This window comes from Panthera tigris, chromosome C1, assembly GCF_018350195.1.
Source record: "Panthera tigris isolate Pti1 chromosome C1, P.tigris_Pti1_mat1.1, whole genome shotgun sequence".
Classification (NCBI taxonomy): Eukaryota; Metazoa; Chordata; class Mammalia; order Carnivora; family Felidae; genus Panthera; species Panthera tigris.
This window is the reverse complement of record NC_056667.1, coordinates 78,098,578-78,114,244: the sequence shown is the minus strand read 5'-3', so window position 1 is coordinate 78,114,244 and position 15,667 is coordinate 78,098,578. Positions and strand designations below refer to the sequence as shown.

At 40.1% G+C, this 15,667-nt stretch overlaps 1 pseudogene; it reads right to left on the bottom strand.

Moving 5' to 3' along the window:
* Window positions 1-6,705: 6,705 nt before the first annotated feature.
* On the bottom strand, window positions 6,706-8,231 carry LOC102960291 (annotated as a pseudogene).
* Window positions 8,232-15,667: the final 7,436 nt, after the last annotated feature.

Here is a 15,667-nt window from a genome sequence, read left to right as displayed (position 1 = left end):
CCTGCGCTACAAATTTTGGACTCAATATTGGAACATCAACTTCTGCCTGAGTTTCCAGCCTACCAGTCTGCCCTCCAGATTTCAGACTGGCCAGTCCCCCAAATCACATAAGCCAATTCCTTAAAATAAAGGAGTGTGTGTGTGTGTGTGTGTGTGTGTGTGTGTGTATCCTATTGGTTCTGTTTCTCTGGAGAACACTGACTCGTACATGAAGACATAGATCAATACAAGATTTTTAGAAAAAGGAGACAGAGGAAGAAGGAGAGAAGGCAAGAGAAGTTCTAAGAAAAATAGGATCCTCTATACAGCTAATTAGAACCAATTAAAATTTCCACAGAAGTGGGAGTCCCTCAAGTAGTATATAACCCAAACCATCCACAAGAAGTGGGCCTGGTTTCTCCAGAGAACTTTCAAACTTTCACTTCACTATTACTGAGGATCTTCTTCGTCTGTGAGTTGCTTGCTCTACCAAGCCCCTCCACAGTGGCCTTCTGGGATTCACTGGGAGGAGCTATCAGACTTGCCTCTTTTTTCATGGCTGAGGTACTTTAGAGTTAGACTGAAGACAACGATGCTGTTCAAGAATCACTGCAGGAAGTCTGGCCCTCCAAAACTCCTATTCCTTAGTGGCTCTGGACAAAAGGTAAATGGCCACAAAATGCATGGGAGCAAAATTCTCCTCCAACCTCTAAGGATTCCAAGGATGGACTTTTTCCTGGTTTATGCCATGTACTGGCTGTTATGTCCCTAAAACGAATACAGATACAACATAGTGATTGGGATCAGAGCTGGAATTTGCTGTTTTAGGGCCCCAAAGTTCACCCAACTGTTAATTAAAACTCAGATAAATGGGGCGTTTGGATGGCTCAGTCGGTTAAACATCTGACTTCGGCTCAGATCATGATCTCCTGGTCCATGGGTTCGTGCTCCACATCGGGCTCTGTGCTGACAGCTGGGAGCCTGGAGCCTGCTTCCAATCCGTGTCTCCCTCTCTCTCTGCCCCTCCCTTACTCACCTCCAGGATAGGGAAAAAGGATCTGTGGACAATATTTAGCAGGGAAAAGTGTGATCCATAGGGTACCCCAGAATTTACCAACCAAAAAGCCAAAAAGGAGGTGATAAGAAAGGAAAAGTGTAGCAATGGTTGAAAACTGTTGATAAAAGTTTGGAGGACTGACTCAGGAATCAAACTGAGGGGTGAGGATGAATTGGGTAGACAATGAAGCTGATGACCATGAAACTGAAAGACTAGATTAAGGAGGCAAATACTGGTCAGATATTGGTAAAATTTTGTGTTGGTAGATATTAGAAGCTGGAGAAGGGATGGTAAAATATCCTCCAAACTGGGAAGGCACTCTCTGACTGAAAAGCTAAGCAAGCCACTCCAAACCATTTACACAGAGTTTATTTAGGTTAACTTACTGAGAGGAGGGTGTTGTGATGGCAGGGACCAGGCAGACAATGATCCAGGCGCTGGGCAGCTACTCTCCTCAAAGTCCAGAACTTAATCCACAAATTTTATGGAGTGAGGGGATATGCAGAATTCATTGTTGTGAAGTCAAGAGTTTAACATTTAACAGACCTCGTGCACCATCTATGAGCCAGAGGGGAGGGAGGGGAAGAAACTATGTTATCTCTACTAGTTATCTAAACAACTTTAGGGAAGGTCAGAACAAGCCTTCCTTCATTCCATCAGGGCATACATCACCCTCCAAGGGGCCTGGAACACGTAGCCCTGAGGGAGGTCATTGCATGGACCTAGACAAGATGAGGGGCCAGAGATAGGGTAGCATTATTGGCACTCCCAGGCTAAAAATACGTTTCTTCTTATTTTCCATGAAAGAAATAATTTGAAAAATAATGCAGCTATAAAATTGTAGAAAAATTATTGTTCATTTGACCAAAATCTGGGTTTTGATCTCATATCTCTGCCTACTCTCTATCTATGTCCAGGTGATTCAGTGCGCCTGGGGTAAAACACATAACCATGCCAAAAGCTCTTATTTTAAATTCATGACTGTGAACTTCAAGTAGGTCATTGAGGATGCCTGGCAATTATACTACATTTCTCTAGTGAATTTATTTTTGCACTCTCCTAGACAACTATTTCATACCTTTTCTTGGCTCCTTAAACTGCCAATGTTTTTCCACTCTCACTCTCAGATTATGACATTTCTTCTTATTTCACCAAGAAATAAGCACAACCAGAAAAGAATGTCCACAAATTCCCAGCATAACCACCTATCTACATGCCTTCTCTCCTGTAACAAGAAGAGAGTGGTGAATTGTCCATGATTCCATTTGGGGCTAACTCCTCTGCCTTGGCACTAGACCCCATCACTTCTTACCCATGCCATGATGCTCCAGTAATTCTCCATCTTCTCTACTGCATCCTCAATTTTTCCTCTCTGATAAACCTTCCTCATCAGCATTCACACACGTTGTCTTGCTTTAATAACAAACAAAAAAACACTTTCTTCAACTACTCCTCCATTTTTCACCTTTCTTTTATAACCAAACACTTTCAAATATTTGTCTGTTTCTCTGATTCTACTTTCTTTCCTTTTATTTCTTCTTGGACCTACTTCAGTCAGGCTTTTGCCTACAATGTTTATGGAAATAGTTCATTGTCACCAATGAGTTCTGTTGCTAAATCCTATGATCATTTCTCTTGACCCATCGATAGCAATTGACTCAGTATTCTTGTAATATTCTTTTTCTCTGGCTTCCCATACACTATACTCTCCTGGTTTCCCTTTCACTTCACTGGCTGCTCTTTCTCAGTCTCTCTCATTAGTTCCTCTTCTGCCCAACCTTTAATTTTCCCCTAGTTAAAAGTCAGTCTTTGATCCTCTTTTCTTTTTCATCTATACTCACTCACTTAGTTCAATTTCATGGCTTTAAAAGTATTAGTAAGTATAGAAGTGCCTGGGCAGCTCAGTCAGTTAAGTGTCTGCCTCTTGATTTCGGCTCAGGTCACGATCTCAGGGTTTGCAGGCTCAAACTCCACATCAGGCTCTACACTGATCATGCAGCCTGCTTAGGATTCTCTTTCTCTCCCTCTCTCTCTGCTCTCCCCATAAATAAATAAACATTAAAAAAAAAAAAAACATATTCCTTAAAGGTTAAACAAAATATAAAAGTGTCAGTCTGATCTCATTTTTAAAAATAAAGAAACAGTAGGTATTCATATACTCAGAAATCAGACAGAAAGCAAATAGACTAAAAAATCAATTGTAATAATATTTGGTGATGAGATTACAAGTGATTTTAATCTCTGTGTTTTTCTGTAATCACATTTTATTTATTTATTTAAAAAATTTTTTTTTTAATATTTATTCATTTTTTTTTGAGAGACAGAGCATGAGCAGGGAAGGGGCAGAGAGAGGATAGACACAGAATCTGAAACAGACTCCAGGCTCTGAGCTGTCAGCACAGAGCCCGACACAGGGCTCGAACTCACGGACTATGAGATCATGACTTGAGCTGAAGTCGGACGGGCAAACGACTGAGCCACCCAGGTGCCCCTGTAATCACATTTTAAACAATTAATATGTAATGTTTCTGTAATCAGGTTAAAAAAAAAAAGGATTCGTGGCTGGAGGAAAACAGAGAGACTTACCCAGTGAACTTTAAAACAGTCTTTTCACACCCAAAGCATCAGAACACTTTGAAAATAATGAGAGGCATGCAGATTTGAAGCAATCTTTTAGGAGTGGGAGAGATGAAGTCTCAGACAACAACAACTATTCCAACTTACTTGTGCTGTCTGGGGGGTGGGGGGGAGGACGGACACATTTATATGTCCTAGGTGCTGGATGACTCAGAGTCAGGGACATCTCCTGGTGGGGGTACAATGGGAAGGTCTGAAGGCTCAAGGATCCTATCCTCTCAAAAACTTTAGGGTCTGGGGATTTTCTTAGAAGTAGAATGAAAATTCACTGAGCATTTTTGTTCCCTAAAATCGGAATTTCAATAGTATTCCTTCTTGTTTACAAAATCAGCTTTTCTTGAAAAATGTCTTTATTGGGGTGCCTGGGTGGCCCAGTTGGTTAAGCATCTGGGTCCTCAGCTCAAGTCATGTGTGAGCTCTGGGCTGGCAGTGCGGGCCTGCTTGGGATCCTCCCTCTCCCTCTCTGTCTGCCCCTCCCCCACTTGCATGCTCTGTCTCTCTCAAAATAAATAAATAAACGTAAAAAAAGTTTTTATTATGTAATATTTGCTAAAAAAAAAAAAAAAGAAGAACATCTGTGTGTAACAAAACTCAACAATTAAAACAGACAGACTTGAACCTGGAACTTCACTTGGATACTAGACATTATCAATACCTTTATACATATTTGCACCTCTCCTTTCCTATCCTATTTGCCTGCCTCTCTCTCCAGAGAAAAAAAACACTAAGTTGAATTTATCATTTCTATATCCATTTTAGTAGTTTTGTCGGGTATATCTATTTTCTTTCTTTTTTTTTTTTTCAATATATGAAGTTTATTGTCAAATTGGTTTCCATACAACACCCAGTGCTCATCCCAAAAGGTGCCCTCCTCAATACCCATCACCCGCCCTCCCCTCCCTCCCACCCCCCATCAACCCTCAGTTTGTTCTCAGTTTTTAAGTCTCTTATACTTTGGCTCTCTTCCACTCTAACCTCTTTTTTTTTTTTTTTCTTCCTTCCCCTCCCCCATGGGTTTCTGGTAAGTTTCTCAGGATCCACATTATATCTATTTTCTTAAACAATGTATTATTTAGTTCTTTTTAGAATTTCCTAAAATTAGCATCATACTTTGTCATGCTTCCTGTAAGTTGCTTCTGCAACTCAGGCTTATGTTTTTAATGTTCATCCACATTGCTGTATGGAGCTGTAATTCATTCATTTTCACTGTTATATAATATCTCATTGTGTTAATATACCATATACACTCACCCATCAATGAATATTTGGTTTGTTTTCAGCTTTTTTTGTTGCTAACAATGCTCTGTGAACTTTCTCAAACCTGTCTCCTGATACACATGTGTACAAGCTTTTCTAGGCCAATAGTTTTTATGCTTTTGTTCACTGCAACCCAAGTAATGAGTACATTTTATTCAGTAATTCAGTACACCATGTGGCACAGAGAGCTAGCTGTTCATACACTTCCATACTGTAGAGATATTGTTGGAAAATAGAAGTCACTTAGAAGTTTATTTTCAAATTCTGAAACCTCTGGGGATGAAAATTAATTTCTCTATCTTTTTATCTTTAAGATACAAAGATAATAAAATTTTGTTGTTGACTTCTAATTTAGGTGCATTTTGTTCAGAGAAAATATTCCATATAACACCAATTGTTTGAAATTTGTTGAGACATGCCTTATTGACTGAAAAGTAGTCAAGTTTTAGAAATGTTCCCTACCAATTTCTATACATGTTTCATGTGTGCTTGAGATGAATGAGTGTTCTCAAATTATTGGATATAGGTTTCTATCTTTATGTAATAAATCAAGGTTCCTAGTTACTTTGTTTAAATATATTTTTAAAAATATGTACAGGTGAAATGATTTACTCTCAGAAATTGCTTTAAAATATTCCAGTTCCTCTTACTCCTCAGAAATCATTAGAGAGATATTTTTTTACTTCTTTGTGTGTTTCATAACTTTAATATAATATTCTAACTATTCTGTACAAATTGCAAACACCATATTCAGTTACAAATGTATTATAAGTAAGGCTGAGCACTCTACAGGCCTGGTCACAGAATGGACGCAGAGTTTCTGGCTGCCAAGTGGTCACACGCTTGGAAACCCACCCACTGGCCAAAAGCAGGTCACTCTGAACCCAAGACTTTGAAGACAAGATGATCAGAGGGGCCAAGGAACAGGGGCTACTGAGAAAGCAAGACTGGATGCACACACTAGAAGGAAAAGCGGCCCTTCCCAGGCCAGGCTGCTCACCGCAGGAGCCTGGCAAACCCTGGGGCCATGCCCACAATCCCCTGCCACAGCTGGTGGTCTGTAGGTCATGAAAAGGAGATCCTGGAGGCACTTGGGTGGCTCAGTGGGTGGGATTTCCGCTCAGGTCATGATCTCAGGGTTGGTGCGTTCGAGCTGGTGTAGGGCTCTGTGCTGACAGCTTGGAGCTTGGAGCTTGGAGCCTGCTTTGGATTTTGTGTCTCCCTTTCTCTCTCTCTGCCCTTCCCCCGCTCACGCTGTCTCTGTCTTCCAAAAATAAATAAAAATGTTAAAGAGAAAGAAAGAAAGAAAGAAAGAAAGAAAGAAAGAAAGAAAGAAAGAAAGAAAGAAGAAAATGAGCTCCTGCCCTCAGCTGCTGGCCTGGCCAGTCCAAGAGAGGTTCCTTCTATTCAGGCCTCCCTCCTGTGGGAGCTACCACCACACCTACCTGGCAAGTCACTCAGTCACCAATCACACACATGGTTTCAGAAACTGTACAGACAAGAGACAGCATGAGTCCCAAGCCCTCATGAGCAGGAAAGAATAAATAAATGCAAGGATGAACCACAAAGACTTGTGCCTCGGGGCTTGGGTGCACATACCCCCTACTCCACCCCAAGGAAGACAAAACCAAAGAAAGAACGCTCTAAGGAAAACAGGACTCTCCTCTACTGAGACAATTAGAGCAAAGGACACCAAGTGGTGGGAAACACAAGGTGTGTGGGTTTCTTCACGTGAAAGAAGAATCCAGTCCAACTGCGAAGTGGTGTAATTGGTTCTAGATGCCTTGGAACCACATCCGCAGACATCTGCCCTTGGTATCAACTGACTTTCCACTGCCCCCAGGGTCTACAGGGCCATCCCAAAGGCAGGGCCTGGGAAAGTCCACTGAACTGCACCTTGCTGGAATCAAACCTTCTATTTCAGAAATGCATTTCTGAATGCATTGTACAGGCTAAGCAAAAATAAGAAGGAGGGTAAAGGAAAAGTTAACGTCAAATCATGCACTTGAAAACAAGTTAAAAAAAAAAAGAAAAGAAAAGAAAACAAGTTAGATGTAAGGACTGACAATACGGTTGTGCTGTGGCTGCAGTGAGTCCTGAGTGCGATCTGCTGGCAGAGTCCCCACCTGCAGGGCACACTCACTTCTTCCTGCTGTTTGCACTAGGAGGGCTGGCTGGGCTCCTTGGGGTTAATTTTGACATCGTCCTCATTTTCTTCCTCCTCCTCACCTTCTAATTCCTCTTCTTCTCCTTCCTCACCTTCATCAAATTGTTGTCATCCTCTATGGCCTCCTCCAAAGTAGAGCATGGCCTGCGGTACCATCTGCTCACAAAAGAAGTGTCCAATTTCAAAGTCGGAGGCTAACATGAATTCCAAGTCTTTATCCAGTGATTCTCCATTCCCAGATGCTTTCAGCTGGCTAAAGTTGAAAAATGAGTCGTTGGGGACTTGTTTGGCAATTGTTCTCACCGTGCCTGGGCCCTTATGTTTCTACTTTTTCTTGATTGCTTTGACTGTACATTTTTTCCTTTCTGCCAGTCAATAACATACCCGTCACAGTCAACTAGTTCAGGACCTTCAAAGGAAAAGAGATCAGGCCTTATCTGGCTCTGATTTCATCCTAAATTTTTTTGTCAGGACTGAATTGGTAAATAGTCATTGGGTTCAAAGTGGAACTCTAATACAAAAGACATGTGCTGCCCAGGGTCTGAAAATTTCACTTTAATATCCTGCAGGTGCTTCAAGATCAGTTCATCATACTCCTGGATTAATTCACTTACTGTATCTCATTTCAAAAGATTGTAAATCCAAACTCTGAAATTCCTTTGGGGTTTGGCTCCTCTGCTGTTGCTGCTTCTTTTTTTTTTTTTTTTTGTTATGACTACTTTATTTTTCATGTCTTCAGCCAATTTATTGTCCTCTTCATTTTCACTTGTACCACTCTGATTCTGCATCTGTCAGCTCAACATCACCAATGATGAATTCTCTTCTCTTGTCAAAGAGAGGCTGGTACAGTCAGCATATTTTCTCTCCAGGCCATTGACCTCCTCATAGAACTTGGCCTCTATGTAAGCACATTCACCTGCAGCTGCTTCAACATGTTGATTCTTTTCACTGCTCTAGGTAAAGTGTCAACGCAACTTGAAGGAGTGTGGGAGACATTGTCAAACCATTCCTGTAAAGGTTCCAATATTTGAGGGTTCTGCATCACCTGGGGGTGAGCTTTTCTGTATTACTTGCATTTTTAGCAGCCTCTAAGCCATCTGAAGGAACACCATCTGAAAACCTGTTATCTGCCATCTGAATGCTTCAATCTCCAAATGGAAAGTTATGGCAACTCTCAGAAGCGAAGAACACGAAGAGCTCAAATGTGGGTACCTTGCTGGATTCCGCTCCTTCAGATTCCACTTCTTTTTATTTTATTTTATTTTTTAATGTTTATATTTGAGAGAGAGAGAGAGAGAGGCAGAAAGAGAGAGGGGGACACAGAATCCAAAGCAGTTTCCAGGCTCTGTTGCCTTAAGACAACAGTAAACATTTATTATCTCTTACAGTTTCTATGTATCAGGAATTTGGGAACAGCTTTCTGACTGGTCCTGGCTTGGGGTTTCACATGAGATTCAGACAGATGTCATTTAAAAAGTTCCCAGGGGCTGAAGGATCCACTTCCGTGGTGGCTGGTTGAGTGGCTGTCAGATTTGTCCTGGGTGATGATGGGATTTTTTTTTTCTTCATAAAGCCCCTCACACATGGTGACTGCCTTCCCCCAAAGCAAGCCATATAGGAAAACATGGCAAAAACTCCAGTGCCCTGATGACTTAGCCTCAGAGGTTATACTCTGTCTCTTTTGCTGCATTTTATTGGTTACACAGACCAGCCTTCATTCAATGTGTGACGGTCTGTACAGGCTCATGAAGAACTGGCAGTTAAGATCACTTGGCCAAATTAGAGGATGGCTATTACATGTATCTAGAAAAGTGTGTACTACAATAACAGCTTTAATAAGTATAACATATATAAGGCTCAGGGAAAGCAGGATTTACTGGAACCAGGGATTCTAATATCTTCAGGATGTTCTCCATCTCATTTTTGTTTCCCTGAATATAGCCAGGATCTCTGGGTTCATATCTTTAGAGCTTCATAATGAGAAGGCAAACCAGCTCTGGTTTGAAAAATCCCAGGGCATGACTCTCCCAGTCCAGTCAGTGTGGTCATGGGGTAAAGTGATTGGTTTAGCTTGAGTCAGGCACCTACACTTGCTGATAGAAGACAGAGGGGGTGTGGGCAGATAAAAATAGTACAACTCCCTCAGCCAGGTTAAGTACTCCCCATTTTGTATGTTTCCACTGTAATATATATATTCCACCGTATGAAAGAATATATTGTTATTGTCCATTTATTTGTTCATATGTCTGTCTTTTACACCAGACTAAATGTTCTTACACTAGAGCCTGAATACAGGTACTACATTTTTGTAACTCCAAACAATATAGGCTTTGTAGTGAAGAGAGACTGATGCTTGCATTTTTGCTTTTCCTTTTACTATCATTGTGGCTTTGGACCAGCCTTAGTTTCCTCATCTTGTAAATGGGTCTAACGATGCCTGCCTCACGTAGAAGCGCATAATGTTATTGCTGACATGTAGGAGCTGAGAGTGTTAGTTTTTGTCCTTCTTAGGAAACTGCCTGACACAATTGTATATACTTAATATGTTTGTGTGTGAATGACTGAATGAATGAGTAAATAAATGAAGCACTCTTAGGGTTCACTTGTAATGAGCATTCTTGCTCAGGGTTCACTTGTAAATGAGGATCGTAATAGGGTTATGGTGAAGATTAAGATAGATGAAAAGTGCTTCCATAGCCCAACTCATGGTAAGACTTCTAAAATATAAGCTATCATTATTAGAGAGGCAGTCTTCTAAAACCAACATATTATAGGAGATCTCTTTCAAGAGAATGGGAGAATAGTGGAGAATAGAATATTTCTTATTTAGATATCTCTCACAAAGTATATCACTTGTTTCTGTATTTCACAGTAAACTCCCGGTTAATAGCCCTAAGTAATACAAATGCAATATCCATTGATAGAACACAATAGTCTACAGTATTCCAAAAGCTAAAGAGTAAAAAATAACCACAAAGGTAAGTCCTACCAGTTTAATAATTTTGTCTAGTGCCAAATCCTAAGAGCTGAAATCACCTAACATTTAGAAGCTTCTATCTAGCCGATGCCTCAGAGTCAGCACCCTAAACACAACAGTTCATATTCAGTTGTCATTCTGAGACATATCAAACCATTTAAGAAAGGAAGGAAAAAAGAAGAAAGGAAGGAGGTGGGAGAAGGGAGGAAAATAGAGAGGAAGGAAAGGTGGAAGAAAAACAAAATCAATTAGTTTTTCATAAGACCAAAAAGCTTTGGTTACTGCATTTTTAGTCCTCCACATTCCCAGCTTCCTCTAAAGGTCCTACTAACATATGTATAGGGAACTGAAAGGGTGTTAAATGGGTGGATCCCAGTGGCAATGTCATTGTAAACACTCCCTATGAGTCAGCTATAAATTCAATTGAAATCCCTAGTCTCCTGGTCTTCTCTGCTTATCATGGTTACCAAAATGACTGCTGCCTTCAGAAATGCTAATGGGAAACAGGTAAATGTCTACAGTGTTTGATTTTCTATTAGAACTTATAAAAATGTAAGCACTGCAACAGGAAATATTTTGTTATCGAGTTAGAGTTTAAATACGTTGCTTAGTCTTTGAAACACAGAACAGCTTGGCAACACTTATTCAGTTTTATTTTAAGAATGTTATTGTATTTTGACTATTTGAGGGATTAACAAGAATTTATGGAGTGTTAGGTTTAATTTTGCACCTGTAAGAAAGGTATTTTAGTAATTGACTTTTTGTAATTCAGTAGTTTCTGCCCTTGATGTAATTAGCTACTGGTTATCTTTTTTGAATGTACATTCTCAGAGGAGAACTGATGAGTCCATAAGGCCTTCAAATTTCTCATGTGGAGAAAAAGAATAGCTGAGAAAAATGACTGGGTACCACAGTATTCATTCATAGTTCCACATGGTGACAATGTTGAAAGTTGTGTGGTCTTTGAATGATGACTTCAGCAGTTGTTGCTTCCCTTGTTGTTTAGGAGTGCAGTTTGTAATAAAAGCTAAATTAATTTTACTGTAAAGTAATGCCTTCTTAATGTAGCTTCCTCATCCTTTTTTTGTGGAGGAGAGGGCAGAGCGTTAATTAACATTAGCTAAAGTTTGTGCTTTACTGTTAGACCATTTTCACATGAAGCAACACATCTCACAATACATCAATCTTTGGCAACTCTTATTTGCCTGATGAAGACACAGAAGCTTACAGAGGTTAAAGACCCATTAACAGGTGGTAGAGTCAGGATTTTTCTAATCAGAGTCTTTTAAAAAAAATCTTTATTCTTTTTAATTTTGCACCTTGGTGCTTTGTGGCTTTGGATAACCGCAATTACAATAGCTACCATTTGTTGAATGCTTATTATGTGCCTTGCATATACTATTTCATTTAACCGTCACTTCAATGCTTAGGTAGATATGATTATTCTTATTTCCAGTTTACGGATGATAAGATTGGATCTCAAAGAGGTTAAAGCACAATTTTGACAAGCACACTTGAAATTTTAGGTCACAATCTAGTCACTTGCATGAATGTAGAGGTTACTAGTTCCCAGATAATTGGATAGTTTACGTGGAATTACTGTTCTAGTGGCAGCAAATTTTATCTTGCTTTAAAACAGTTATCTCAAAGTCAAGAAAAGAACAGGCTTTTGCTGGGTGGGATAAAAATTGGCACTCTATTGATGTCTCATTTTGGTTAGAAGCTGTTGTTGGATTGATAGTGTGAATGTCTAATATCACATATAAAAATGATGCCCAAACTCTAGAGCCAGAGAGCTGGTCGTTTACCACAACTGTGGCAGATCTAGTCTCTCTACCTGTGCACGAAGTGCCAAGACAGGGCAATAGACTTCTGTCAATTAACAATGTTCTTTTCTAAGATAATGTGTCTTGCAAACAATAGAATATGGTAGAAGTAAAGTGGTAAGTTTAAAGCCATCCTCATAACCTCAATACCTGGAGAGGCCACAACTTTTGTGCTTAACTTAAATTTGGATTCATGTTGTGGAAAGCAATGAGCCAAGTGAAATAGGCTTTCACTATTTCATCATGAACTTTTTCATTTTTTCAAAGCAGAATATTTTGAACATTAGGAGTTGCACCGGAGTATTGTTTCTCCTTTTTCATTAATTAATTAATTAATTCATTTTTTTTAATTCATTCATTCATTTTTAATGTTTTTATTTATTTTTGAGAGAGAGAGAGAGAGAGAGAGAGAGAGAGAGAGAGCGCAAGCCTGGGAGGGGCAGAGAGAGAGAGAGGGAGACACAGAATCCAAAATCCAGGCTCTGAGCTGGAGCCCAATGCAGCAAGAGCCCGACGCAGGGCTCGAATCCAGGAACTGTGAGATCATGACCTGAGCCAATGTCAGAAGCTTAACTGACTGAGTCACCCAGGTGCCCCTCTTTTTTTTTTTTTTTTTTACTTTTTTTATTTTGAGAGAGAGAGAGAGAGAGGCTGAGTTTGAGTTGGGGAGGGGCAGAGGGAGAGAGGGAGAGAGAGAGAATCCTAAGCTGACAGTGCAGTGCCTGATGTGGGAGTTGAACTCACAAACCATGAGATCATGACCTGAGCCAAAGCTGGACCCTAAGTGACTGAGCCACCCGGATGCCCCTCTCTTTTTTCTAGTAGAGCACTGCCAAGAATACTTTCGATGGATGGAATGTTCTATATCTGTGCTGTCCAAGATAGTAGCCAGTAGCTATGTGTGACTATTATTGAGCTCTTGAAATGTGTGAGTGGGAGTGGGAAACTCAAATTTTAATTTAAGTTTAAATGTAAACCAATCACATGTGGCTGGTGGCTGCTGTATTGGACAGTGCAGTCAGAGAATGTAACTGAGATGCCCTGGCTCTCTAAGGAAGCCGCAAATGCCAGGAGACCAGGGTGAGTGTGGGGTGTTGTTCACAAATGGGTTTGACTACACTGGTGAGTTCCTCTTCCATACACTGGGTAGTTTTTGCCTCTCAAGGAAATGCCTCCTTTGCTTTTCCTTTCTGTGAGCAATGACTCACATGCCTGACTTATAAAACACCTTTGGCACTTGAGAGCATGGTGTTCTGAGATTTAACCCTTGCCAGGTTTAGAGGGAATAGAGCTCAGACGCTATCCTGTACAGTGACAAAAATCAATGCCAAGGGGTTGCAACATTAGAACAGAGAAAACTTTGAATTGCTAATTGAATTGACCTCAAATTTGTCTCCAAGGTGGGTGCCACTGCCCACTGCACCCATGCTTCCTCTATTTTGAAGTTCCAGAGTGTGAACAGCAGAGTGGTGGAGAGCTGGAGCAGAGGTGGTGTTGGTGTGGAATTCACACGGTGGAATTTCACTTACGCAAGTGCTCAAGCACTTGTGAGAAATCAGAATTAGCTATTTCTCTGGTTAGATTGAGCTATTTCAGTGACAAGTTAAAGTGTAAGCTCTTTTGTCAAAAAAATTGAGTGAGTGAAGGAAAGGCATAAACCAGGGAGATTGCTGGAGGGTCAGGGCTAATGGAATAAACTCCTTTCCTCAGGCCAATGACTTCATTTAAGATAAAGTATCTCAGCATCTAGTACAGCAGTGCTGATTATTTAGATTATTTGGAATATATGGGCATGTATATATATTTTCTATATATGTATATGTGTAGAGCCAATTAAAAAATATAATTTCGGGGTGCTTGGGTGGCTTAGTGGGTTGGGTGCCCGACTTTGGCTCAGGTCATGATCTCACAGTTCGTGAATTCGAACCCCACATCAGGCTCTGTGCTGACATCTCAGAGCCTGGAGCCTGCTTCAGATTCTGTGTGTCTCTCTCTCTCTCTGCCCCTCCCCTGCTCACTCTCTGTCTCTCTCTCAAAAATGAATAAACATTAAAAAAAAAAAAATATATATATATACAATTTCAATCAATAAAATCACCAAGCTTATTATTTACCATTCATTGAAAATACATTGAACAGCAAGTATGCAAAAAAGCACTTGGGCTACTGAGAAGCCTAAGACAGAATATGATTCCAATCATTGCAAAGCTCTTGATCTAATGGACAATATATATAAACCACTTGGCATTAGACGGAATGGATTCCAAGCTCTGTCTCACCATTTTTCAGTTTGTATAAATAGGGGCAAGTTACTTGGTATTTACTAAGTCTCAGTTTTTTCATATGCAAGGGGGTTATAAATACCTGCCTGATGAGCATACTATGAAGATTAAGAGAGATAATGTATGTATAGCCCTTGCCAATACTCATACACAGAGTGCTCAACCGTGTGTTAGCTTATTTTTAAAATAGTATGCTGCATTTATTTTTATATACTTTTTTAGGTAAAATTCACATTAATTGAAATGTTAACCACACACTTTTTTTTTGACAAAACGAACACCCTTGTGTAACTCACACCATTTCAAGATTTAGACCATTTTTATCACCCAGAAATTTCTCTCCTGTACCTTCCCAATAAATTCCCTGCCAGAGGCAACCAGTTCTGTTTTTTTCCACCACAGATTAGTTTTGCCTCTTTTGGAACTTCAAATAAATAAAATCATACAGTAAGCACTCTTTTGTGTCATTTATTTATTTTTTAGTAGGTAATATATTCACATGGTTAGAAATTGAAAAGGTACAAAAGGGCAGGCGGTCAAAAGTCTCCTATCTACTCCTGTCTACCAGTCACCCTATTTTCCTCTCTTGAAGCAGCAAGTGTTATTAGTTCCATGTGGGCCCATCCTGTAGCCATTATTAATACAGTGGTTTTTACAAGGTGCTTTGAGAACTCTGTTTTAAAGTTTGCCCAAAGAATCTTGTGACAGCCCAGTTAAAACAATATGAAATCAGTTTTACAAATAACTGGAGTTATTTTTAGATTCTGATTACAAATGTCAAATTGTGACATTTTGTACATGACTTAGGTAATCTTTAAACCACATCTAGTTCAAATTCTAACATTCTATGATTTTCAGTCATTGATTAAACAGATACATATTGACAAATATGGAAATACAACTATGAACCAAAGAAAACCAAGCTCCTGGACTTATGGATGTAATAATCCAGTTGAGGAGGGAATAAAAATTCAACAAAATAATCATACAATTACAGTTTCAGTGCAGTATGATAGGAAGGGACCAAGGTGAGGAGGTCCAAGGGTGCTCCTCAGAGGTACAGACAAGAGCCGACTGAGGTGAGAGGTTTGAGGGTTGGAAAAGATTTCTAAGCATTGAGCAAAGCATATGCAAAAGCTCTGTCAAGAGAGGAAGATTTGAAGGATTGGAAAAGGCCAGTGTGGCTGGAAAAGAGACAGCAGGATGGAGGAGACGGGTAGTCTAAACAGTGAGAAGAGATGGAGAGGAGAGGTGGGCCAGACATCTGACCATATTGGGCTTGGTTAGCTGAGGGTTTTTGTCCAAGAGAATGGAAAGCTATTAAAGTGGTTTACCTGGGAAGTGACTTGGTCACATAGCCTTTTGTGCGGAGAAGACATGAGAGAGGAACTAAGGGGCATGTGGGTAAGACATTTAGAAGACTAGGTCAGGCACCCCTCCACCCCCATACAGGTGGACTAGGGTGGTGATGGAAGAGATAGAAGA